Source organism: Agelaius tricolor, unplaced genomic scaffold (assembly GCF_023055355.1).
Source record: "Agelaius tricolor isolate 1412-34295 unplaced genomic scaffold, bAgeTri1.0.p SCAF_23, whole genome shotgun sequence".
Taxonomy (NCBI): domain Eukaryota; kingdom Metazoa; phylum Chordata; class Aves; order Passeriformes; family Icteridae; genus Agelaius; species Agelaius tricolor.
Genome location: NW_027269283.1, coordinates 8,237,626 through 8,261,982, shown reverse-complemented (window position 1 = coordinate 8,261,982; position 24,357 = coordinate 8,237,626). Strand labels below are relative to the sequence as shown.

Genomic DNA, 24,357 nt, shown 5'->3' with positions numbered 1-24,357 from the left:
TGGGATATTTCAGCACCTCCACCACCACCTCCTAAACTCCCAGATGCTGAACTGAGACTGGGCAGCAACTTGGCCTCAGAGGAGAGGAATGATGCAATCCCCAAAAAAGAATCCTTTCTCTTGCATTTCAATAAAATAGACTGGGAAAATTTTGCTGTGTCCTTCTGGTCCTTAATCAAAGGAGGCTGCATTTGTGCCACCCTGAATTTCAGCACACTGACAACTGCAGGATGGATCTGCTGGCCCAGCAGCCCAAACTCATGCATTGGTTATTATTCCTCCTGATGAATTCACTTGGGGATCTGCTCCTTGAATGCCAAGCTCTCAGGTCAGGACAAATGGAAAATGCATTACATGGAGCGTGACATGCTGTGAGTCCCAGAAATGTGTTCAGATATGTCCATAGGCAGTGGGATAAAGCTGTTCCCTTATCTCACAGCTGCTGTTGGAATTTCCTTCTAGAAACCTGGTTTTGCATCAGCAATGGCTATTTTCAGTGAAATATTGGAGTTTCTTGTATTTGTTACATATTGAAATGAAACAAGCTAAAATCATAGCTTTGTTGTAATTTTGATTAGTGGGGGACATGATAAAAAAAGACCCAGTATCAAGTCTGAAGTATTTAGAAAGCCTTTCTATTAAAAAAAACCCACCAAAACAAACAGAACTTGAAGCGTTGTCCTTCCTTGAAGTGATGGGAAAGCTAGCTGCAGTTTTCCAACAAAAAATTTTCTGCAGCATCTCAGGATCTTGATCCCAAAAAGGAAGAGTTTGTGGTGTCTGAGGCCCTGATCTTGCCATGAAACATGCACTGGCTGGTTCTGTGGGAGCTTTCTTCTTTCTTCTGCAAGGGAGAGACAGAGTTTAGTGTTATTTAGTGAATTGTCACAAGACAAGACACAGCTATTCTCACCCAACCCACTGATCTTTCTAGAAGACTTTATATATAATTTGTTTTGCTGTTTTCATTTGCTTTGCTGCTCTCCTGAGCTACAGGATACTACAGTCTCATTCAAGGTGTTTCATACTCATCCTTGAAGGAGCAGAACTCTGTTTGCAGACACATTTTGCAGCTCAGATCAACACGCACAAGTTGTGGTCCCACCAAGAGTTTCCCAAACGTGTAGGATGTGGGAAGCTGATGTGTGGATGAGTTTAAATAGTCAAGGTTTAAGTGGGCAGACACTGGAGGTGGGGGCAGAGGTCCTGTGCAGCTTGCTGGCAGCAGGAAGGGAGGAAATAGCTCAGCAATAAATGATGCCCACTGTCAGGACTGATCATCCCTCTCTGTGAACATCCACAGCTCCCAGGACCCAGCTCCCAGGCTCAGTGTTTGAGCTGAGGACAGTGAGCCTTGGTACACAGGAACATTTTCTTTTCCCTCCCTTCATTTCCCCTCCCATGGGGAAAAAACTTGGGTTTAAAGTCTGCTCCTATTTGATAATTTCCCTTAACTACCAGCTAAATAATACATGATCCCCAGTGCTGACTGATGACTCCCTCTCCTGACCCTGTTTTATTTTTATTGCTTGGCTCGGGCCAGTTCCTTCAAGTCCTGAATCATCAGAACAGAGACCTTGAGGTATTCCAGGCAAATCAATCCCTGGCCCATTGACATATTGCTTTAGCTAACCAACCATACAACTTCGCTTTTCCCTGATAATTTCTCAATTAATTGCTTTTCAGCTCTCATTCGTTACAAGGTCAGGCTGTGACTGGACTTGTACATTCCCATCTCTGATAAACTCTCCTGGTCCCCTAATCAGCCACGACTGGGATTTTAGTTCCATTAACTTATTCATCATCCAGACATTTTCATCTTGGGGAGCTTGACTTTTGATTGTATCAGGAGTATCTTCAATTATTTAAGAGGACTTAAAATTGCCTTCTTACCTAAAGGGAAAATGCATTTGGAGCCCTGAAAATTGATCATATTGGACCAGTGTCTTTTGGATGTTCATATGTGCAAGCCCATGTTAAAAGAAAAGCTCCTGCATGGCCAGAGCAGAAGAATTTGCTGCTGGTGAACATGTGTGTGCATGAGGCTGACTCTATTAAGATGTCAGCTATAGGGGAATGACAGTGTGCTGATGACTGGTGGCTTACTAATGCTAAATCACGCCTGAGATTCTGTTCCATGATGTCAAACATTGATTCAGTTTCCGTGGGAAGTTATGCAAATGCCAGAGCCCTTCAATGAGGTCTGAGACTGAAATTGCGAGCAAAAAAAAATAAAAACCCTAATAATAAAAGAAACTTTCCCTCTCCTGGCAAGAAAGCTTTTTAGAAAATTTTGAAGGGAGCTGCTCCAGGAAGGGGGTGAATTTTGAACATGTCCCAAAAGGCAGAAGAGCTTGTAGGACCCTCCCTGTGGGAGCTGGGAGCCAAATCTTTCTATTCTGCTGCAACCTTCTGTCTGGGGCTGTGCTTCATCTTGCAGCAGCTGGCCCAGTCCAAGGCAGCAACCCACTGGTGCTGCTTTCCACAAATGTATTCTTTTAACAGAAGCAGCAGGCCATGTTACACAACCCCAGCTCTTCTCCACGCCCCTCTTCCCACAGTTTACATCCAGGCAAAGCTCCTAAGAGTCTGCAAGCTTCTCCCAAGAGCAAAACTGGTGGCAAACCCAGACAAACTGGCATCAGCTGGGAAATGGTGGATTTCTGAGCACAGTGATGGGACCAAGGAGTCTGGAATCCCACCTTGCTCTTTGTCCTAGACATTTTCTTTGACTGAAACCCACCCCCCCAGGATGGTACTGGGGAACTGTTTCAGATTATCTGAGTGCTTCAGGCTCTGAAGAATATCCACAGAGAGAGGTCAAACTGTATTGACAGGTTCTTTAGGAAGAAAAGCTAGTTTAATATTGGCAAGACAAGACTGCTGCATATTTAACAGGAGCCTCTTCTTCCAGGAAAAGTGCTCTGGTTTCAGTTCCCTTTCTGCTGAACATGGGTGGTAGCTTTTATCACCCATGATTTCATTGCAGGCCACAGAATGATGGATTTTTCTGGCAGAACCCTATGCTCACACTTTTGAGTGCAAATTTTCATAATTCACTTAAAAAGAAAAGCCCACATTATCACTGAGAAGGGCTTAAAAAAAGACTAAGAGCACAGAAATTGAAAACAAAACCCTGCACCAAAAGGCAGTGCCTTGTGATGAAGGAAAGTGCAACTGCAACAACAGCACGAACTGTGGAGTGTTGCTTTGCTTGTTTTTCCCCCAAAAATGCAATAACTCACCCATCCCACTGGAAAAATGTGCCCTTTCTTGATGCATCAGCAAGGAGGGCCTTTCCATGGTCTGTGTCTCTTCCTGTCAATGATGTACCAGAAGGCACCAACACTTGGAGGACGTGAAGAAACGTACAGTTCTTTCCCCGCCTGTTGCTAGGATTCACAGCTCTACCCCACCACTTTCTGGGGCTTCAGCTCTTATTTTGGCTGTAGGAAAAAAAGAAAGAAACCTTGTTGCTTCCAGGCTTTCTGCATAAGGCTTGAGCAGCTCCAATGCCAACCCGTATAATATTGCTACAGTCAGACATAAAATCTTAATGCACAATAGTGCCTTGAATCTTACATTCTTCTGAAAAAGGTGAGTCCCCAGTAGTAAATGAAATATTAAACATTATTAAATATGAAACAGCTAAACCTGGATTCCATTAAAATGAATCTTTCATGGTTTTCCTGGTTTCTTTTTCCCATTCCCTTTTTTTTTATTCCCCAGGGAGCGCAGTGATCTCGTGAGCTTTTATGTGTCCTTTTAAAGACAGAAAAATCACAGGTAATTTAAGTCTATTCTATTCAGATTTATTTTAGCTGGAAAACAAATCAAGGCAGTGAAACTCTTGCTTGGTAGCATCTCTCTGACTGAACTATTCAGCAGTCGATATCAAAGGCTCACCTAAAGACACTCTTGTAATGCCTGCTGACATGTGCCACATATTTAGAAATCTTGTACCCTGTTACACACTCTTCTTTCATTTAGAATGGCTTTAATCTTCCACCATACACTAAAAAAAAAAAAAAAACAAAACCAAAAAAAACCCCTGCTTATTACATAGGATGCATTTTGAGCTGATTTTGCTGCTCCTGCAGGTTTTCTGGGAGTTAAACTGTGTCTGAGGTGAGTGCCCACATGGGAGCTGGCAGCTGGGCATCAAAGGGAAAGGCTGAGAGTAAAAACTTGGGGTTTTACAGAGCCTCCCTTAGCCTGGCTGATGAAACACACTTGACTGAGGGTTTGACTGCACTGATAGCACAGGGCAGTCAACAGGATAAGCCAGGACTAAATATTCTCACTGTATCTCATTACTGTAGTATTTGCACTCCAAAATGAATAAATATATGGCAATCTGTGAACCTCCGGTGCTGGAACAAAGCAAAGGTGTGTCCTTCTCATGACATGTATTTATATCCTTGCCTTCAGATCTTAAGCTCTTTCTGTGATTATTAACTTCTGTATTTAGACAGGACTGGTAGAAATTTTTAGAAGAAAATGGGAAAAAGAGCTCTTGGCCTTGCTGAGAGGTTCCCAGAGCTTGGATCTGTACAAGAGCATTCCCTGGCTCTGGCTGGGAGACTGCTGAATCAGGCTGGGTCTAGTGGGAGGTTACATCTCCAGCACACACCCTAATTCTTGACTTGCTGCTGCAAAACATGCATGAATTAATCTACAGACACATTTCTGGACTGGAAGGCAATAAGAACTAAGAAAGACAAGTTAAAATGGCAAAGAAGGTAGAAATCCATTAATTATTCATGACTTCTGTTCCATTTTGTGCAAAAAGCCTTTCTGCCTTGCTTTCCATTTTGCTTTGCTTGGGTCACATCTGAGGCTCAGCAAAGAAGATTTAAATGGGCTCCCCACCTCAGGAGCTCGTGCTGATGGTTCCCTCACATCCAGCTGGGTTTTGCATCTCTTCCTCCAGGAATTCAGCAAAGGGGGAAAATCCACACTCTGCCCTGGTTCAGAGTGTGCCATTTTCCAGATTTCCTAAAAAAATAAATGAAAGAGTATGAAGTTATTTTCTGTATTTAAACACTGATATTTGCTTTTTGCTGTGGTTCTACTTCAGCTGAGATGGCAAGAGCATCCCACCAGCATGGCCTTCTGGCAGCCTGACCAGAAGCATACGCTCTTGGTCTGGTTTTGTGAGGCTTTTTTATGCCTTTTTCTGGCCTGACACCCTTGCAATGGAATCCCAACCACATTATTTATTTATTTTGATGAACTGCCTTTGGCCAGCTCAGGTTTTCACCACAAAGATTCCAGACTGCCTCAGAGCACCAGGAAACATGCTGCACACTGCTATGAAGCTGAGACATGAACATGTCAAATAAGTGATCCACATGAGAGTAGATAGACATGACATTTAGTGATCATCTTTCTTGGACAAAATGGGGCATTGCTGTCACTTTAAGTAAATCTCAGTCAAATTTCTGGCATTTTACCATACGGGAAGTAGGAGGCATAATAGTAAATTTCTCTTTAAAAAATATAAAAGATCAACCTTGGGAAAAAAAATATGGTTGCTACAATTTAAAGTGTAATACCTCATCCTAGCTCGGTCAGCCATTTCCTGGCTGCTGATATCAATATGTCACTCCTAATGTTTACTGATGTTCACTTTATAAATGACTTTTCCTCACTGTCAGAGTATCTGTCACTGGCTTCTCTTCCCCCTCTTTGCCTCTCATACCCTTTAATAAAGATTAATATCTTTGAGGTTAAGTTAAAAGATCACATACCACGTAAATCACACCATAGGTCTGATATTTAAAAAAAGATGAACATGTAATTGCTGAGATTATGTGAGCAAATGGGGTAATTCCTGGCCTAAATGAACAGAGTTGGCTTTTGTGGGATCAGTTAATCTAAGTGCACATTCAAACAAAGTGTATTTTGTCCAGGCATTTGAGCTTCTGAAGGTTTCCCCATTGAAGAACTGCAGATGTTTGAAGCAAAAATTGGTGAGTTTAACTTCAACAGCTTCTCTGAAGTTTCAATATGTTTAAAAGACATGCAGAATGGGGATTCTATAAAAATGTGGCACACTGGCTTTCCATATTTATAGTCCACCAGTGACTTCTATATTAAACGGTTTCAGTCTATGAGTCCAAACAAGATTTTTCAACCTGTCACTCCTGCAGCTCAGCCTGGTACATGAAATGCTAAACATGTTCTGGCTGCTTTGTACATCTTCCTTGACAAACACCTGGAGTAATGACTCCAGAATGAATATTTAGCTGGCAATTTTATGGGTGAAGCACAAACCAGTCGTTTTGGCTTTGCAATGCTGAGAGGAGTGAAAGTGCACTTGGCTTTTAAACTGCAAGGTGCAGCTTGGAAGACACCTGGAAGCAGATGATGGACCCTTCATATAAACTATGATCCAAGTAAGGTTTGCCTGGCCAAGAACTGTAGGATCAGACCAACACAGGTCATATCTAGGTACCAAAACCTATAAGATCAGATTAAAACAGCTTCTGTAGAGGTCAAACTTAGGCTTATTTTTCTGACCACTGTCTTTGTTGTGCATCTAGGACAGTCCTGTGGTTAAGGGTGGAAGGGGCAGATTCCTGGTCCAGTTTAGACACTTTCCTGCAGACTTCCAGCCAGGTTCCATGGGTCAGATCAACACTTCAAAAGGGATTTCAGCCCTTCTCCCTTATCTGTTTGAAGACCTACTGGATCTATCGATTTTCCCTTTCTGGCACTCCAGCTTTGGTGTTAGAGCTCTCTGCTACCCACAGCAGTAATTCCGTGTATCCTCAGATTTGCAGCAGTTCTGGTGTGGCTGAGCCACTCAGTTTGTGGTTGGTACACCTGAACCATTGGGAACTTGCACACAAAGGCTCTTCTGCTCTCTTCCAGGCACTGGAATTTCTCTGAAAGTGGAGACAGAGCACAGATCCAGGTCTTGTTCTACCTGGGAGGCCCCAGACCCACATCTTTGTGTGGGGCAGCATCTCCTTCTCTGGGCTGTGGGTGTTGTGCATTTTGCATGGTTCTGTGTGCTGGTGACCTGGCTCCTCTCCATCCTGCCTCTCCAAGAAGCACCCCTGGAAATGGAGAAATCTCTAAGGACACGCTGGAGCAGGAATGGAGCATGAAAAGAGTTGTGCCTTTGACAAAGACACTTCTTTAGGAGTGGAGCATTTTGCCTCTGTTTTGTGCTTTATCCAGAAACAGTTTGACATAAATTGTTGGATTTGACCCCTAAACTCTGAGTAAAACCCTCCTCCAGGTGTCAAAGGCGACACCCCTGTCAGTGCCCAAACCACAGCCTCCTCTTTGAGAGGGTAAATTTTGCTGTGTTGTGAACTCCAACCCAGGGAAAACTGCAGCTCCTGAGTCTGCAGGGAGGGGACAGTTTGAGGGGCAGATCTCATGCAAAGGGCACTGATGGTGTTCTTTAGTTTCACACAAAACCTTCCAACTATTGGCAAGCTACAAAGAAAAAGAGTTGGTACCAAAAGCCAGTTCCTGAAGGGAGAATTGTGTGTTATTCCTTTCCAGTGCACCAACAAAACTATTTTGCTCAGAAGATGACTCTGAAACCGCCTTTTGTTGTATTTTGTATGAAGTATGATTTTCTATCTGCAATAACCACTGGGTGATTTTATTTCTAGGAACTGGATTATTTCACAATGAAGGTAAAGAGTCTCCAATCATTTTAGCCTGTGAATAAAAAACACCTCTAAACATTCCAAGAATATTATAATGTATCCTAAAACCAACTTAGTTTTCACTCACATGATTGATATGTGCACTATTTTACTGCACAACACTGTTTTTCTTACACAGAATTGTTTCTTTCAACTATAGCTAACTTGATTCTCTGTGTAGCAGGATCTGAGGCCAGTAAACCATGAAGAAATTTTACACTGCAGACTGCAGCAAGCAGAGGTCTCTCTAGTGAAGGCATTATTTTACAAAATGATGGATGTGCATATTTATTTGCTCTGTGACTTCCATGTCAGGTTTGTCATATTTCCTCAAATTACTAGTTAAACCAAGGTTTTGAGTTTTGTTTTGTTTTTGTTTCTGCTGAAGCCTGCAGGCTCAATATACCTTATAAAAATCAAGTTGTAATTTATCTGCTCCATAGATCATGTGTAACAATAATCACTCTGGAGTCTGTGCCGGATTCGGATGTCTGGCTTTGTTGGAAGAGATGTATGAAGTGAACAAAAAGCTTCCTGATTTTCATACTCTGCAATAAACCTGAAATATGGAGAGAAGTGAAACATGTATTTAAATTAAACCGAGGCATCATGACAAAGAAGGAGCACAGAGAAATGCACGCACACCCAGAAACATATTTTGCAATGACACAGGATTATTTCCCTTAGCAGATGGGCCTCTTCAAGCTCTGCACACCCCATGCTGCAGACATGCAGCAGTCAAAGCAGTGAAACAATTTGCACGTGGGACTTGGCCTCTCCAGAACAGCGAATTGTTAACTTGCATTTTGCAGGGAGAAAAACCTTTGCCCACAGAAAAAGTGGGGATCCCCAAAAGGGTTCATATTCACAAGCACTGCCTGTAATATTAAAGTGCTACTTCACACTTAATTCACTGCTTGGTGTTACTGCTTGTTTCACATACATTTTGGAGAGGCCACAAGAGAACCTCAGAATCTTTTCCTAGGTGTTTGCAAAAATAATAATAATAATAAAAAAAGACTAAAACTATTAGCTGACCTATCTAACCACATACAAATGTAAAACTCACAGAATATTATTGTAGCTTTAATCCCCTCCACTCCCACATGCACCTCTGGGAAAAACAGGGAACAATCTTAATACACTGAAATATTTTTTATTGCCCAGGGTGGGCATTTCCTCCCACAGCCTAACTGCCTTTTGCAAGGCATTTCTCTCCTTGTTTTGTTTGTCACAACATGGAAAGGATACGTGATTCATGTTGCAGGGGACGCGCGTCCCTTGTCAGCACATGGGTTAATCAGCAGCCAGGCTCTGTCACCACCAGGGCCCCAAGGAAACCAAGCACTTGGAAAAGATTTCTGGTCCATTGGCTGTAGGAGCACAGAGCTGCAGAGAGGCCCTGGCATGAGGAAGAGATTGCAGTTTTAAGATTAATTAATTCTCTGCTATGAACTTTGATGGAGAGCTGTGGCTGTGCTCTGGTGGTGGAAGGGGGGTTCCTCCTCTGCTCCCCAGATGATGCCATGCCTGAGACTGGATGGATAAAACACATCCTGGGAGGCACTTCCAAAAGCCCAAGGTCTGTATAGTCTGTAGCCTGAGTTACAGGGCAAATCTGATTCTGCTTCCAGCTCCCCAAAGTCTCTATTGTAATTTTTTTTTTTTTTTTATATTAAAAAAATAAAACAACCTTAAATTGCAGTGGCACTGTCATTAAGAGATCCAACAGAAGCCTGGAAGAAGAGATTAGCACATACCAGAGTGACAGGGCTGCTGGGACAGGGAAAAAATAGACAACATCAGTGCAATGTACCATTAAAAGTATGGAGTGACAGATGACAGTTGGTCTGTGATGGGGTGATTCAGCTAAATGGTAAACAGAAGGGCGAATTCTGATCTCGCTTATGCCAACATAAACCTTGGGCTGCAGAGGAGCTGCTTCGCGTCTCTAGGACCAGAGTGGAGCCCATAAAAGCTGTGACTCAGCCAGATAATCTCTGACAACTGTTAGCACCGTGGTAAATATGGCAACGTGGCAGGCTGAAAGAGGGGCTAAAAAAAGTTTCGCTTCCACACTTCCAAAACGAAATGTTTCAGAGGTTTTTTATCTTAAAACGATGTCTAAAATCTTGGGAGCAGTGATAGAAGTGGTTGAGAAATATTGAGATAAAACATGTTGGGTTTTTTTTTTCAGGTTGGATGAAATATTTTGATTGAGGCCAAATTAATGAGGTTGCTGAGCCAATGGGGTGAAAAGTCAGTTATCCCCATAAATTCCAGTCCCTCTGGAGCGGGGCTACTGGACACTTTGCACAGCCATTAATGGTGATGTGGTGGACAGACACTAACTCATGTCTGCATGAGATAGACGAGGAGAGGCTTTTAAAAGGAGGTATTTGCTAAGAGAATGTTTAACATTTGTTTTTGCTTCAAAAACACATTTTCAAAGAGAGGATCCCATCCAAAACATATGTTCCCTCCCTGTGTGGGCAGGCGTGCAAACACTAATGTGGGACCCAGCAAACTGCAGAGGACAGCATGGAAGCCAAAGCTAAAACTCTCCCATCTTGCTGCTGAGGCTTCCTCGTGACAAAGCTGCCGCTCTGTGGTATTGGCACTGAGAAAGGGCTGGACTGGGCCTGTCCTCTCTCCTGGGTGTCTGAACCCCCTTGTCCCTTCACCCATTGGCACCATCTGGCACCAGGTTGTTTGCCTTTGGTGAATGACAATGTAAAAACTATCGGGATGTGAACCCGTGCTGTATTGCTTCTGATGAAGATAAGAAATTCCCTTTTTTTCTTTCCATGGTTTCACTTTGTGACGTATTGGTATTTTAACTTCAGTCCACGCAGTGCCTAGTTTCACCAGCAAGCTACTGCATTATCTGCAGAAACACAAATAAGCTATTTCTCATGGAAAATGTTGGAGTTTTCACATTTTATCTGGCTTGGAAGGTAACTCTGCTACCAAGAAATATGAAGATCTGAAACCCACCATCCTTGGTGGGAAAGGCCACGTCCCATAGGGAAGCCACCACAGCAGCTGCATCACCCTCCAAGCCTTTAGGAAATTTAGGATCACCCAATGCCATTTTAAGATTTGGGTAAAGTTTTTTTTATGAAGCAGAATTGCTTCCTCCTGTGAGCCCAGCTCGAGGTGGCAGTGAAAATGGTCTAGGAAATAAAGCTCTGCACCTTATATAGGCAAGCTACCAAAAATATATGGATTGTGGAATTACTCTTTGCTGAGAAGGGAATTCAGATTTTATTCCTCCTATTGTGTTTTATTTCTTGTATCATTACAGAATACACAAGCAGATTATTCCCCAGCCATGAAAACAGTTGCAGCGAGATGCTGCAGTTGAAAAGAACAAAACAGGCAACAGTTCAACATTCTCAGTTAAGATCATTATGATACTATTAATGGATATTAATTTCTGTTTATTTTACAAATATCAGGAAACTAGTTTTCAAATTCACACCTCACCAAATGCTTTACAACAATGATTTGTTTCATTAATTTTATCAGCTGCATGCCTTGTTTTTTTATAGCAGGTTCTTTGCTGAGAGACATTAATCTGTGATAGAGCATCCTAAGAGCCTGTGCAGAGGATCCAAGCTGATGAATGTTGGTGTACAGGCTGCCCACCACTGTCAATTTTTCAATTTGCAGTGTAGTTGGGTCACAAAATAAATTTCTGGGGATTTTATTTTTATTTTACAGAAGCCTTGAAATTTTTCTGTGCATATTTTCTCACTGTTTTAACATACATATGAGCCCTCAACATCCAAATGTCAGATTCTGTGTGATATGGGTTAGGTAATAAACTCTATGGTATTTTTTTTAGAATACCTATAAAAATAACTAACACAGTTTAAAGTCATGTCTTTGTTAAATATTCAGTGTAGAATTGGTTTTTAGCTGAATTCAGTATCCACTATTTTTTAGTTTCTCACTAATAAATATAAAATGCTAATGGAAAGTGAACAGGAAAATATTCTGCATATGCTAAATTGACCTTATATTCAAAATGGAAAAATACTTGTGCCACGTGTTTAAGAAAAATAAATACCTGGATGATAAAGAGAGCAGTGCACACATCCTTATTGAAAATATTTTCCTTAAATTCTCAAGTTCTACAAAATGTCATGGCTTTCTCTGTTATGGCAAGAGCAGAGAGTGGCAGCCAACACTGAATTCTATTTCTGATTTTGATCCAGATTAATTCTTCCTGGAGGATGTTCTGGAGCTGAGTGTGGCAGTGTTACCCCAGTGCCCCTGTGCCCACCACAGGGAATGTGGGAGGGCAAGTGGCCCAAAGGGAGCAGAGTCAGGTCCCTCCAGTGCCACCAGCTCCACTCCAGTCATGTCTGGCACACAGATCATGCAATCCTCATGGGCCAGCAGTTTTACAGCCCTTGATCAGGGGGTTGCACACATCTTACACCTCCCAGGGGGTGAACTCCTCCCCAGAAGGAGCAGGAGGCAGGGTTGGAGGTCTGCACAACCTTCCTCCAGGTAAGGGCCAGCACAAGTGAGGGTTTTACAGGCTGAGCCAAATTCCAAACATCTCTTTTTTTTCTCTTCCCTGTCAGTCTGTTGTGAATGCTCCTTGGGATGCTGAATTCCTCTGCTGAAAACTGGAGATGGAGCTAAAACTCAGGTGTTGGGGCTGGACCTGCAGTCCCTGCTCTGAGCCTGGTGTCTGTCAGGCACTGACAGCAATGGACCAGTGCAGAAATGGCAGTGGGGGAACACTACAACAACAAATGGCTGCTGCTGCATTGCCTCCCCTCCTCCCCAGCCCCTGGGCCAAATTTCTTTATCCTTTTCAATGTAACTCAAAACCAATGCAGTCAATAGAAAAACCGGTTAACCAGACCCTGACTCAGCCCTTGGTTTGCTTAAACTCCAGTGCTGTGGAGTTAACCCCTGACACATTTTAGTTTACCTTCATGTCTTTCCCCAGAGTAGACAGAAAATCCTATTTTTCATATTTGTTTCCCTGGACCTTGGCCAGCTGAATAGAGGTCAAATACGTCAAGCTGGGTCTAAACTACAGCAAAAAAATGAGCTGCATTTCAACCTCTTTTTCTAGCAGAGTGACAATATAATTCATGTTTATATTCCTGCCTTTGCCACCATCCTGCTGTTTGACCTTGGCAAAGTCACTTCATCTTTTTGGACCTTCATTTCTCCTCCAGCTTGTTCCTTTTGTCTTTAGACTTATATGGGGCAAAAACAGACAAATATCTGGGGCAAAAAGTGGCTTACATGGTGGATTGGCATGACTACAATAAAGCACTTCCACCTCCTGGACTTGAGGTCCAGGTAAAAGTTTTGGAAAATAATATCAACATAAATTCCAAGCATGGGATAAACATAAAGCAATGTGCTGTCCCCATGCATGACAAGGGTTTTCAGCATTCCCACCCAAATTAGCAGGCAGGTCTCTGAAGCAGAGCAGCACTGTGCCCACCAGTTCTGCCATGCAGCAGGAAAAGCTGGTTCAGATAAGACCAGGAGCTGAGAAAACGTGAAATGCCTTCATTTGAGTGAAACTCTCATCTTAATTGAGATATTTGGCTGTCTTCAGATCTAATTTCAGGATCCAAACACCCCAATTTCCCCATAAGAATGTGTTCAAACATTGCTTGAGTGCTATTCTCCTTTGCTGCAGAGCTGGGAAGTCATCACAACTGATGAGGAGTCATCACAACTGATGAGGAGTCATCACAAAGTTGACAGTTTGCCCCTTTTCTTAAAAAAAAAACCCCAATTCTGCAGAGCTTCATTCCTTTCAGCCCACACCGACTCTCATCCAAAGCCTTCCCTGCTGCTCGAAAGAAACCTGAAATTTCCCAACTGCAGGATTAAACTCATCCTCGCCCCCTCCAAACAAACAAACAAATAACAAAGGAGGGAAGAAATTATCTCTGCAGTAGGGAGATGAAGGTAAAGAGCTTATATGTTAATCATTAGCAGAAAAAAAACCCAACTCAGCTGAAGTTAGAAAGAAAAGAAGACATAAAGGGGGATTGGAAGGGAAAAAGGCAAGAGCAGGAGATACAAAGTGAGGCTGCCAGGAGTGTTTGTCTGCTGTGTGAGTGGCCAGAGCCCTGTCCAGACTGGGAGAATGGAATTATTCCAGTTTTAAGCTCCCAGCAATTCCTGCAGTGACTCCCCTGGGTCCCAGCTCTCCCGCACCCCCTGGGTGGGGGCCACCCACCCTCTGTCCCCGTTGTCACCCTGTGCTCTGCCTTGCAGGGACGCTGCTGATATCTGGGAGGGAGGGAGGGCAGCCCAAATCCAGCACCCCCAGCGCCTGGTGAGCCCGTGATCTCCTTTATGCCCATCACTTATTCATTCTCCCTTTCTCCCCGTGATGGCTACTTGTGAAATAAACTAGAATTTCTTGCTATTTATTATTACGATTTTAATTTTCTTTTGATTTTTTTTTTTTATTTTTGGATATCCGTGGTGGTCTGGAAGGAGTTAAAGTCATTATCTCCTCGATGTCCACCGCATCCCCGCATCCCCGCTGAGCTCCATCAGAGCTGCCGGGGCAGTGGCAGCGGTGACTTCACCTCCGAGCGCCGCAGCCTCGCGCGGTGCCCAACTGCTGGAGTTTGCTAATTTGTGTGTTTTCACTCGAGGCCTGCTGATTCAATCATTTTAAAGATGCCCATTTCTTCCAAGCCAGAGATTTTATGACTCTAAGGATTAGAAGCTGTTATCCCAACAAACCCTGGAGCTCTATATATTCTGATTTTATGGTAAGCTTCACTAATAAACTGTTTAAAACATATGCTAATTGTGTTTATTGTATTCTTTAATTATCATATGTATCATTAAAGATGTACTATCCCGTTTGGAATCCTAATACCTAATGCCCTTCTTTTATTTATTTATTTTCTTTTTTTGGTATCGTTTCACAGTACTGCGTTACTTTAAAAAAAAGAGAGAAGAAATGGAAATACAGATATATATTTTAACAAGGAAGCTTATTTTCAATTTTCATTGTTTATTTAAAAGTACAGTCTTTGTATTTAAGTTGAAATCTCTCTCATGAAGAAAGGCAGGCAGGGAATGACATAACAAAACATGGCATTCTGTCTCTGTGCATTTTATTCTTTAATTCTTTTTTAAAAATATGCCTCCCTATCATCTACTATGCTTAGTTTTCTGTTTTCAGACTGCTCAAAATGATAATTTACCCAGCTGAATTGGGTTACAAAAGATCAGAATAATTGTCCCCTCATTTTTGTTCTATCTCATTATTCTTATCATATATACACACGCTCACACACACACACACGCCAGCAGTGCATAAAAAATAAGGGTGTATTATATATATGTACATGTACCCATGTACACAAATGTATATCCACACTAATTGTGCTCATTTTTACCCATTAATGAGGAGCTGCTTTTCCAAAACAGAGATACCTGCCATCTGAGCTGTGTGAGCAATTTTCACTATTTTGAAGCCTAATCTTCATCCTGTATGCTGTTTTATCCTGTTGCTTTAAAATGAGGGTGCCTCTGCATAATAAAACCCTGAAATTAGGATATATCCCCCTGCTCTGACTTGCTCCTAACAGCCAGAACAATGTCCCTCCACCCTGGCTGCTGTTGAAGGCAGAGGCCTGCCCCAATTCCTATACCACTTTTATTATTTTTGTTCTGTTTCTTTTTCACTTGGGAAAACAAACCGGCATTAGCATGGGGCATTTTGCTCATTGCTGAAAGAGAAAACAGCAATTAAAAAAAAAATCCCAGCTCTTTTCAGCTGCGCAAATCAGGGGAAGGGCAGGAAGACGCATGTGCAGCGAGGGCAGTCCGTGGTCATCAATATTGCAGATGAGAATAATAAATATGTGCAGCCACACGACAGAAAAATGCAGCCACGCTCATTTCTGCACTCGTGCTCCAGCTCAGACCTTTAAGTTCCGTTTCCCCCCCTGCATTTGATGAATATCCTGGGAAAAACATGATTATCCCAACACAGAATTTTGTTTTGATGAAAAAGAATGAAAATGCTGGGCTGCTTTGCTGCTGGCATAGTGGGGGATTTGCTGTCAGGAGTTTATCAATCAGACTTTTTTTATTTTAGTTGGTGAAGAATGTTTCCTTTAGGTACCAGATGTTAATGTCACCTCATGAATGAAACTGCTGCTGCAAATTGAATAATGTCATTTGCATTCACTCATTCTAAATAATGTTGAAAAGTGGCAATGCTGCTTGTGGTAAAAATTTTTTTTCCAGGAAAAAAGAGACTCTTCTTGGGTATCCAAGACATGATACACAACTGGGATTTGGATTTTTTAATAAACTTGTTAAATAAGTGTACTATTAGGCTGCAAACTTAAAAAAACCATGTAATTTTGGTTCCTAAGTAATGGCAACCCACAGCCTAAGCATTCCCATCGCACAATTCAGAACTTAGTATCAGGTCAGTTTCTGTTTACAGGGGAGATTGGATGAATTTGGGACAAAGTGCCTGCATAGGTGTTACCACTTTTCACTTGCTGGGATCCCTGAGGACAGGATTAATTTTTTGTTTTGCCTCTTTGGAGATATAACCCGTTGTTAGTTTGACATCCCAGCCACAGGTGTTCTTCAAGCTGCAGGAAGGAATGGCAGATTGTATCCTGTCAAAACAACCCAACTGTGGTTAGAGACATCTCAGCCCATGGTTGACTTTATCCTGGATTCCAGGGTGTAATATTTGGGGTCTTGGTGTGTCTGGGGGGCCCTGGGGGAGCACATCCCCCCTGCCTACACCAGCCCAGCCAGCAGAGCTCTGCCCTTGCTGCAGCCCCTGGAAAGAATAATTTTGCACAGCCCCACACAAATTAAAGCATCGCCATCTCTCCTTATTATATTAATGGATTTTATGCTACTTTTTAAATTACACTGTTTTCAAACAGGAATACATTTGAATGTCAGACTCTAATACCCAAATATAAATGTCAAGACCTCTGCACATCTCTGACATGTAGGAACTAATTTAATCATCTCAGTGAAACGATTTCAGTTCAGACAATCACTTTGTTCGAGTGGAAGGGTTATGAAGAGGGTGCACAGCCACAGGAAAGTGCTTACACACTATTTAGGGCCTTGCTTTTTTATAAAAAGAAAACCAAGATGGGCATTTGTTCAGGAGTGGAAATTCCCAGCCCCTGCCAAGCTGAGGTAATCGCACTGCGGGCTCGGAAAAATGATGCGCAGCACTGAGGAATAGTAAATGCTCACTTGTTGGGGAAAAGAAGGGGAGGGGACAGTGATGGAAAATGAATTTTTTTTCTCCTGTGTCTGGAGGAAAAAAAAAAGACAATCTTGTGAAATCTAGGCTGCCTGGTCAGCGAGTGCTGCTGAGCTCCCGAGTGGGTGATCCCGCTGGTTGCACCCACAGATAACAGGGACAGGGGAGAAAAACCAGCAGCAGTTTTGCATTTGGACTGAGGGCTCCTGCTTCTAAAACTCAGCTTAGACAGTTTCAATCCTCCTTTTTACATATGGCATTCAAAAAAGGCAAAGGCAGTGCAGGCAGGTTTTTTTTCCGAAGGGTATCAGCTAAACAAGGCTGGCAAAAGGAGCTTGTTCCCTATGTGGGCCTGCTACCCCCAGCATCACGGTACTCCACCATAACCCATGGCTTCAATCTGCTCTAGGAGAGAGGGAGGTTCCTCCCAAATTTCAGGGGTAGCTGGGATCAGCTCCAGGCCACTACTGTACATAGATTCCCATCAACAGGGGTGCAGTAACTCTATGGGAAAGAGAAAGAAACATCCCAGCCCCTTTCAGGGGTTTCTGGAGGATCAGGGAGGCTTGAGAGGAAGTAGCACAGTTAGAGAAAGATGGGAAAGAGAAAGTGGAAGGGTGGATCAGAGCCTGGAGACATGGGAAAGGGGTGGTTCGGGACCTCAAAGTGAATAAATGAGTCAGTCCATGTGTGGGGAATGTTTGACCATGTCCTTTCCCGGGCGTGCCATCACCTCCCGAGCTGCAGCCCAGCACAGTCTGCACGGGAGCTGATCCAGTTCCTGGTGAAGATGCTGGGAATAAGCACAGATTCAGTGCTGGTGGCACTTCACTGTCTTGGATTTAGCCCTAATTCTGTCTTCACAACAAGTAGGATTAAAAACTTTGAACTGAAATAATGTTGCTGCTGTTTCATGCACCCCCAAACAAAACAAACTAAAAGAATAATCAGGGCTGCAGTCCATGTTGGAGAGCTTTGGTGAAAGAAGCCTAATTTGTTGGGTTACTTGTTACAATTAGATGCAGTATAGATGATGTCAAGTTATATTAACAGCTCTAAGATTTTCCAAGTGTTGGTATGAAAACTGCCCAGCCTTGATAATGAAAACATGCGCAGGAGAGCTTTGTAAAACAATCAAAAATCAATCCTGTGTGTCAAGTTGAACATATCAATGAGACAGTTTGCCGTCAGAGGGTTTTCTTATGAAGTGCTGTCAACAGTCAATGCTACACTTGTCTGATCCGTTCAGCCCCGCTAAGTGGAAAGATTTCTCTTTATATTAACCCAATAGAAAAGGAAAGGAAAACCAGGAAAATGTAAGCCACAGTAATTCATCTCAAGTATCCTGAAGGACAATTAGCAACAAAGGCTAGCGGTGGTAAGCCTGCTCTTTGGTGGGGTTTGGAGATCCGGGGCTGTAATTATTGAGCCATCCTGCTGAATAGCACAATCAATGCTTGACGGCTGCGCCGGTGCGGCGGCTCAGCTCTTGTGTAAATGAAACGTCAGGCTGGGGGAAAAGGGGCCATTGTGTTTACCCGAGCCTGGATTAGCTTTTAGAGAACAATGAATCTGCAATCGACGCAGGACATTTTAATGGTGTTGTCGGGATCTTTCTTAACAGGAGGTTGGGGTGATGGGGAGGGAGGGAGAGCGGTGCTGGTGGGGAGGATGGATTCCATCCTGTGCGCTGTGCAGGTGTGCATGCATCCAGCCCCACTTCCCACCTTGTCCCAGCTGGACCGTGGTCCTTGGAGTTGGCAGCAGCCACCCAGGATCGGGGCACTGGGGCCACAGTGCAGTCGTGCCAGGCTTCACGACTGGCTGGGCAGGTGACATGTTTCTGCACCCGACCACACATCTTTCTGCCCAGAGGGCCCAAGCCTCCCTCCCCTTGCTCCCTGGAGCATGGCTCTTCCTGATTTATAGCCTCAGGGCTTATCCCTCTCTCTCGTTCACAGTATTTTCACTCCTTCCCTCCTTCTCTCTCAAAAATAAACTTCTCCCCAGCAGCATCAAGCTCAAGCTTTTCAGCCTTCCCCTTCAATTCCTGTCTAACTTCTCATGGACACATCTCTATTCTTGTCATGTCTTATGTCCTTCTTTCACAGCAGAAATATTTATCAAACTGCTCTTCAAACCTGCCAGTAGCTTCACTTCCCCCTTCAGTTTTCCCTGCTCCTTATATTGCAAAATCATCCCTTTTTCCATGCACTGAATGAACATTCCAGCTATAGCTGCAGATGTTCTGTGAGAGTTTCGTGTGGGTGTACACCCAGAGATGTAGGACTCAGATTTTTGTGGCCATTCAAAGGTATTTGCTAATCCTCTTTTCTCACCAATTGCAAATATTCCTGTCCTGGACAGTGTTGCTGGGTGGGAAGGTGACAGGTATCCCAATCCCTTGTTTCCAGCCAGATGCTGGAAAAACAAACCTGCGCTGCCAATGGACATATGAAAATTTCCTTTTTGCCCATGTGCAGACTGTAATGCTCATCCCTCCAGGAATATTAAGGTAAATAAGTCCCTGTGGGAGGTACATTGCTTTGTGCCTGTTTTTACTGCAGGGTGATGAAGTGAATGAAGCAGCCCTGGCTGTGCTAAGCCTGGAGAAGGCAACAGGAATACCCAAAGATTTTGGGAATGCATTTGCTTTCTTTACTCCGGCTTCATTCAGTCACATTTTTGCAGCCAATGCGAATGACATGGTGCTCACCATACCCAGATCCTGCCAACACCGTGGTGTCTGACTCCTGCCACCAAACCCAGAGAGTTCATTTTCCTCCCTCCAGCCCCAGCACCTGCTCAGCCATGGAGCAAACCAAGGTGGAGATCTGTGAAGAGCTCGGGGCAGGCACAGAGTCTCACCCATAAACCACCACCACACACCTCCTCAGTGGAAGGCAAACTCTGCAGATGTAATTGATTAGTAACTATCAGCTAATTGCAGGGTAATCACATGATTATTTTTGCTTTGCAAACTGAATAGTTGCCATGAGATTGGATAATTGTGCGGGGCAATTTTACACGGAGGCACATAGCAATGCAGAGTTAAACCAGCCTCCAGGCTGTGTACAGCAGGCTGGGTGATTTCATTTCTGCAAGTTCAGTGTGCACATCAGTGCATCGTGTGCTTCTAAAGGCATCTTTGGATCCTGTGCTCTAAAGGAGAACCAATAGATAAGAAATTGCACTAGTAGCATCACTAGAATGAAGTAAAATCCCCAAACTTTTGGCAAGGCAGCATCTTGACAGGTCTGCCAGCCCAAAGGGAAGATGCAATGCTCCTGTCCTTTGGAGGAGGGTTTGGGCTGCAGGAGCACACTCCACTTAACCCCAGGAACTTGTTTGCCTGCAGCCCACGTAGGCACCACAGCCTCAGCTGCACCTGCAAATGAGTGCAAAGCATCTCCCCCTCCTCCCAGGCCTCGTCACAAAACACAGAGATGGTGGTCGGAATATTTTGTCCTTTTGTAGCTCATTAAAATTTTGGTGTTGGCAGGAGAGTCAATCAAATGCCAGCAATGCAACCCAAATATTTTCCCAGATGGGTTGAACATTGTAGCAGAAAGCAATTGAAGGAATTATTTTCTCTGTTGGCAGGGCGATTTCAAAGGCACTTTAGTCTCTGAATGTCTCTTAGACGATTAAATATTTCAAGCCATTTTCAATGTCACTGATTCAGATTAATCAAATATTGAAGAGATGGGGTTAAAGCTGGAAGATGTGTTCTCTTTGGCCTCTCAGTGTTGTGGCATCAAACCTCTGGGATAAATGCTCCACAGAAGAGGCCTTTATATTTGAAGTTTAATGGAAGAACAAATGCTTCCCTTGCCAGGGAATCCTAAATCTTCCTACAAGGCAGGATTCCTCCAAAAAACACTGGAACTATTAAAATGGGACCAACTCAGGAAAAACTCACATCTCAGTGATTCAGAAAAAATAATATAAAGAACCAGCATACGTCTGAATTACAAAAATGCCTGTATTAATTTCAGTTTGGCATTACAAGACACATTTCTGTGTGAGCCGAGAGCCAGAAGAACATACATGAGAATATTTTTAGGCATTATGTAGGGAAAAATTAATACAAGAAACAAATGCCACAAGCACATTCATGGATGTATATGAGGATGGTTCAGATCCTCAGCTGATGGAAGTAAGCCTCCATCATCTGTTGCAAGGGAGATACAGGGATTTACCCCAGCTGAAGCTTCAGCTCAGTCCATGGAAATGCTGTTGGTGTCAAGTGGCCAGTGGGCACTGACTGGGAAAGAAGTCAGAGCAGAGAGCCTTTGTCTCTTTAGATGTCTTCAGGAAATAATGAAGGAAACATAATAGAATGTATCTGTGAGGCCACACTGCTATCAGAGGGATTGGGTACAAGAAAAACAACTTGAGCTCCACTCTTGTATTCTGGTATTCACTCCCATGTCCTCAGAAGCTGCCATTGGGAGGCTCAGCCCAAGGCCCCAAATGAACTAAAAAATGTTTCTGTGCAGGAAAATACCCCTCTCAGAACGAGTTATATTGGTTTTTACAAGGAGCCACACCTGCTCATAGCCTGCTTTAAAGAGAAAAAGAAGGAAAAAAAAGTCCCAATTCATTGTTGCAGGAATGTTTTTGCTCTCAGAAGACAATCTATTGGTAATGTTGCATCTGCAATTAATTTTGAATAGAACAGAAAGCTCACACACACTCACTGATCTGAATTTGGAAGAACAGACACACTTTGCAATCATTTTTATAATGCTCCCTGCTACTCCCACACCAGGCATTTCAGGGTGCATCAGCTCAGCTTTCTTAGCTTCCAGGTGTAGGTTTTTATAACTGGAAAATATCTATATCATGCAAACTCTCTTTTTTTAATATCTCTGGGTTTAAAAATCTCAGGGGTTAAACTAAGAACTCTGTTAGAAGTAGAAAGGAAAGGTTGAAAGCTGTAAGTGAGAAAAAAAAATGGAGGAAAAATCAGGGTCACCTGGTTAAAGTCAGACAAAAGCCACATTTCAAAAAATGTACCCTGTAATTTAGTCAAAATGGAAAGGACAGGAAAAAGGTCAATATTGTTTTAAATGAGACTAACAGCTTCCTTTATGTAATGGGTGAACTCCAGTGTGTTTCCGGATGATTGGCAATTTAGCTGCTTGGGGGGAAAAAAAAAGGTTAAACTTATCAGCACATAAAAGTGCCAGCAATTTATTTCTGTCACTTTCCTACAAATTAACCTATTTTAAGGCATTCTGAACCTCATCAGCAAGCCCAGGTGTGGCTGGGAATGGGGGTCACCACCAGGCCCACATGCACAGGAAAAACGTGACAGCAGCTCTGGGAGGCAACAACCACACAAAGGAGCTCTCAAAGATGAATCCTGTGAGGAGAGGGTTTCTATTTTCATAAAGGGAAAGAAACACTCAACACTGTCCTTAATGAGTGAGCTTTGCTCAGCCTCAAACACTAATGTGGACCCTGAGGTGGGATGCTCTGCTAGAAAGTGTAAGGGATGGATGCTCCAGGGGGATGAGCTTACAGGGTCACATGAGAAAAACAGTTATGGACCTGCATCCTGCCCTGCCAAGCCCTGGCTTTGGAACTCAGAGGATGAGGACAAGCAGAGGAAAGCACAATTCTAACTCCATTCCTTCACAGACCTTGGCTCACTCAGCTCCTATCACAAACCTGCGTGTGACTGGGGTTTTTAAGCTGTAATCCCTGGAGTCAGCATGGGGACATCACCCTGGAGGGCAGCTGCAGCACCAGTCTGCCCTGCTGTCTGTCTGTCTGTCTGTCTGTGGTGTTGAGGGCAGTTACAGCTCAATGGACAAGCAAAAAGCTGGGGTCACACCCCTGGTGACAGTCCCAAGCACAGGGGTGGCCACGCAGGGTGTGCTCAGGCACAGAGGCTTCCCATCATTCCATTATTTAACAAAGTTATTGATCAATCTCCATTTATTTTCCCCATGAGGCTGGCTTGGCTCTATTGCACATCTTTCACTGGTGGGGTGTCTCAGGGTGTGGATGAAGTGGGACTGAGGAGGAGATGGGGGAGAGATGGTCAGCAGCAGAGTTTGGGAAAGGATTGTGTTGTTCACAGGATAGGAAAGCTGGAGAAATGGTACAGATGGAGGCAGGAAGGGGTCTGAGTGGGACAGCAGGCTCAAACCCACCTCTAAAAGCCTCCAAAAGGCACAGATCCACACAGCAGGGAAGGAATAAAAGCAGAAAGGTAGCATTTTTGTTTATTGATTTATATAAGAAATAAAGGCTTTCTAAAGACACCAGCTTAAAGGAGACCTTTAGCACTAACATTTTCAAACAACAGCTGGTCTTTCTGTTCCATGCTGATTACAGCCTTCCTAAAAGCTCAGGGCAGGGCCTCCAGTCACCTCATGCACTGGGGCTGGGCAAGGCTCTACCACACAGCACTCTGCAATTTGGACAGAAAATAGCATAATTAATTTAAACATAATAGCTACAATTTTCAAGAGGGCCAACATGGAAGTCTAGTGGACTGAGGCTCCTGTACCATTTATGGCCTGCAGTTTCCACAGTCCAGATGTGGGGCCCTTCATGGTGAGGTGCTCTGAAATTCCAGGATTTTCACCTGGTGCAGCCTCTCAAAGGGAAGATTTATGGTTTTGAGCTGAATCACTGAGCCTCACAGTTGGCAATGCTTTTAGCCAAAGCAGTGGCTCTCCCTTTAAAACACACTGGGTAGATAAAGCAGCATCTTTCAATATAGGGATACTTTTTAGTGTTGATTTTAAATACAAGGATGCTTGACTGGCTGCTCTACATCATGACAAAGCTCTCAATGATTGCTCCAGATACATCCACAGGTGAACCTGGCAGTGAGTTAATCAGCAGGAGAGGCTCAACACAGTGGCATTTTGATCTTTGGAATTTCTGTCACTCCTTATGGGCCCATTTTTTCTTCTCTCACTACTGAAATCATCATCAGCAGCAGGTCTCCTTCATAACCAGATTGCTCTAGAGCTAAATACTGACCAAGAGCAAACTGCTGACCTCAAATTAACAGCAAAGACAAGAATCTTGTAAAACTTACAAGAGTATGATTTCAATTCAGGCCATTAAAATATTTCAACTACTTCTGTTTGAACTCCAATGCTTCTTTTCTTGAATACCTGAAATACTTGTTTTAATCTGCTATAGACATCATTATCTCTGTTATTACCTCTTGTGACACAACTTTTACTCTCATGATTACTCCTACAGATGATCAAGAAAAAAAGTGAAAATATGACTTATTTTCAAGCAGTGGAGGGAACCTTTAAAATTTCTATTTTATATCTTATAGCTTAATTACCTTTTCGTAGAAGTTGCGTTCATAATTGGTATAAAATGTTATGTAAGCAGCATCAGGGGGGATGGACTGTAGATGTCCAGCAAAGT

General features: G+C 43.2%; 1 long non-coding RNA gene across 1 annotated transcript in view; it reads right to left on the bottom strand.

The window, feature by feature from the left end:
* Window positions 1-261: 261 nt before the first annotated feature.
* The window catches only part of LOC139599450 (uncharacterized), a 169,025-nt gene continuing 144,929 nt past the window's right edge, over window positions 262-24,357 (bottom strand). Inside the window, exons 3-6 of the long non-coding RNA XR_011682239.1 lie at window positions 8,080-9,075; window positions 4,873-4,998; window positions 3,246-3,446; window positions 262-844 (exon numbers count right to left, since the gene is read on the bottom strand). This is a non-coding gene — a long non-coding RNA (uncharacterized lncRNA). The remainder of the gene's footprint in view (window positions 845-3,245; window positions 3,447-4,872; window positions 4,999-8,079; window positions 9,076-24,357) is intronic.